Source organism: Suricata suricatta, chromosome 10 (genome assembly GCF_006229205.1).
Source record: "Suricata suricatta isolate VVHF042 chromosome 10, meerkat_22Aug2017_6uvM2_HiC, whole genome shotgun sequence".
Lineage (NCBI taxonomy): Eukaryota > Metazoa > Chordata > Mammalia > Carnivora > Herpestidae > Suricata > Suricata suricatta.
In genome coordinates this window covers 26,411,441-26,414,405 of record NC_043709.1, presented here as the reverse complement: position 1 = coordinate 26,414,405, position 2,965 = coordinate 26,411,441, and the positions used below count along the sequence as shown (strand labels likewise).

Sequence of the window (2,965 nt, the reverse complement as noted above, 5' to 3'; positions counted from 1 at the left end):
TTTATGTTGAACTTCTCTGTCTTCAAATGTTGGATGGGACATACTTAGGTTTTTAAAAAAAGATGCTTTGTTTATCTGAAATTCTAGTTTAATTGGGCCTCTGGTATTTTTATTTACTAAATCTCACAGCCCTCTTCCTGTCCTTGGTCCCTAGTGGCTGTTCCTATCCTGTTCTTTCAGCCACACGGGAAGGAGGAGCATATGTCCAATTCTATAAACGACAGAACATGGACACACCACGTATTTTCACTTTCATCCCATAAGCCATCACTTAGTCACCTGGCCTACTGGAGCTTTCGGGGAGGCTAGGAAATGTATTGTTGACCTCAGCAGGTAGCCAGCCAACTAAAACCTTATTTCAGAAGAATAGTTATTACAAAATAACTAGTGGTCTGACACAGATAACAGTGCCTCCATCTCCAGATACAGTTGCTAGTTGTACCCAGTCCACTTCCCCATTCCAACCAACGGATGGGCGTGTGACCCAAACTAGGCCACTCAGCAACTCTGTCTTTGAAACTGAAATCTTGAGCAAAATGATACAGAGACTTCAAATAATTCAAGTTCATTCATCCCGATTGTAGTGACCTGAGGAATTTAGACAGTATGGTTTTATGTTACTCCCATCTCTAGAGTTTCTGATCCTAAGCTTCCCCTTAGTCTGACTTCCCAGATCCAAATTGTCCTTGGATACTGTATCTTTTTCCCCTGAAGCTTTCAGAATTAGTCTGTGTGACTTGCAGTCAATAGAACTCCAGCTGATCAAAGGTCAAGTCTGGATATACTCCAAGGTGAGGAGATAGAAAACCAGTTCTCCACTTCTGAGAATTTCTTCCTAATTTTCACTTCAGCACGGCAGTGTTCAGACTTAAAAGTAACAAGACAACTATAGGATCAGAGAGAGTAGCTTAAAATGGAAACAAAGAGAGAAGTGAAAATTAAATCTGATTATGCTAATATTTGCACTTACTCTGTGCCTCCTTGCAGGGATTACTAATTTCTCTAATACTTGTAGCAATCCTGTACTTTGTTAAGTTTTATGTGTATTATCTCACTAAACCCTTGCAGCAATAACAATAGGACTTATTATTCTTCTCATCTTGCAGCTGGTGAAAATGGAGATGAGAAAGTTAAGCGGTTTGCCTAAGGTCACAAAACTGATGGCAGCTGTAGCCAGCATACAAAACTAAGTTGAACTTATGCATTTGAACTTTTTACATTCTGCTACACCACAGACATTAAAAAATGTTTGATATCTAAACATATTTTTAATTTGTTAACTTTTTAACTTTTTATGATGGAGAATTCTCCATATACCAAAATAGAATGGTATAATGCAGCATTCATGTAGCCATCACTTAGCTTCAACAACTATCCCATGCTACCATTCTTTTGTCATCAATCCTCTCCTCAAATTCACTTTATTTTCCTTTATCCTACAGCATTTATTTTTAAAAATTTTTTGGTTTCATTAATTTATTTTGAGAGAGCGTGAGAGTTTGCATGAGGAGGGGAGGGACAGAGAGAGGGAGAGAGAGAATCCAAGAAGGTTCCATGCTGGTAGCAGAGGGGCTCTTTGCCGTCAATGTGAGGCTTGATTCCATGAACCATGAGATCATGACCTGAGCCAAACAAAACCAAGAATCAATGCTTGACTGGTTGAGCCACCCAGGTACTCCTATCCTACAGTATTTAAAAATGAATCCCAGACATCATATCTCATCACCTATAAATACCTTAGAATGTTTTTCTCGTGCATGAGAACTTGAAAGAAAAAAAAATAATGGCTTTATCATGCCTCCCCAAATTTATAAAAATTTCTCAATATATTTAATATTGGATCCAAGTTCAATTTCCCTGATAGTCTCACAAATATCTTTTACAGTTCCTCAAATAAAAATCAAACACAGTGTGCATATGACACATTTAGATATTCTCTTAGGTCTCTTTTACCTTATGATAATTTCCCTTCTCTTTTTTTCGTTTATGCCATGTGTTTGTTGAAGAAGGGGATTTTGTCCCTGTGGGACTTTTTTTTCTTTTCATATCAGATGAGTAAGGTGCCAATTAAAAGCCTTTTTTTAATGTTTTGTTTATTTTTGAGAGAGCGCAAGCATGGGAAGGGTAGAGATAGAGGGAGACAGAGGACACAAAGAGGGCTCCGTGCTGATGAGCAAGCCCAATGTGGGGCTCTAACCCACGAACTGTGAGATGGTGACCTGAGCCAAACTCCGATGCTCAACTGACTGAGTCACCCAGGTGTCCCAGATGGGTAAGGTGACAATTATGTTGTGACAAGGTTTGAGAGAGGCACATCCCACACAGTGGCTGAACACCCAGTCATCACACTTGTGAAAGACAAAAGTTGCTGTCTTGTGGTACTTCTAATATTCTGAAGTTGGCTGCTGGCATCCTCCTGGTGTCATTAGCATGTTCCTCCATCTCCCATCTTTCCCATAATCAAGTGGTTGGTTCCAGAGGCTTGATTAAATTCAAGTTCAAAATTTTTGTTTGTTTTGGCAAGAATACTCTATAAGTAGTGTAATAGCTTACTTTTAAAATCAGTTGTGTAACTGCTTCATTTAATGTGCTGAGTCAGTGATTATAATCAGTAAACAGCTTTTTTCCTCCTACCTCTGCCTTTATTTTATTTTTTTTAACTTTAAAAACATTTTTTAAAGTAATCTCTACACCTAATGTGAGGCTCGAACTTACAATCCCAAGATCAAGGGTCACATGCTCTACTGTCTGAGCCAGCCCAGGGCCCCCACTCACCTCTGTCTTTAAACTAAATCTCCCTTCTCTGCCCCTAATGACATGTCAGGCAGATCCCTTACCTTTGGGGTAACTTTCAGATGTGAGCAGAGTCTCATTTTCAGCTATAGAAAAATTCCAGTCTGGCCTAAATTGACTTTAATATTTCATCTCATTCAAATCTCCCCATTTCTTTTATTACAGCATGCCC

General features: G+C 39.0%; 1 non-coding gene across 1 annotated transcript; it reads right to left on the bottom strand.

Annotated features, from left to right (window-relative positions):
* Positions 1–2,262: 2,262 nt before the first annotated feature.
* LOC115305871 lies at positions 2,263–2,366 on the bottom strand. Its single transcript, XR_003915060.1, has one exon. It is a non-coding gene; the product is annotated as a small nucleolar RNA U13 (small nucleolar RNA).
* Positions 2,367–2,965: the final 599 nt, after the last annotated feature.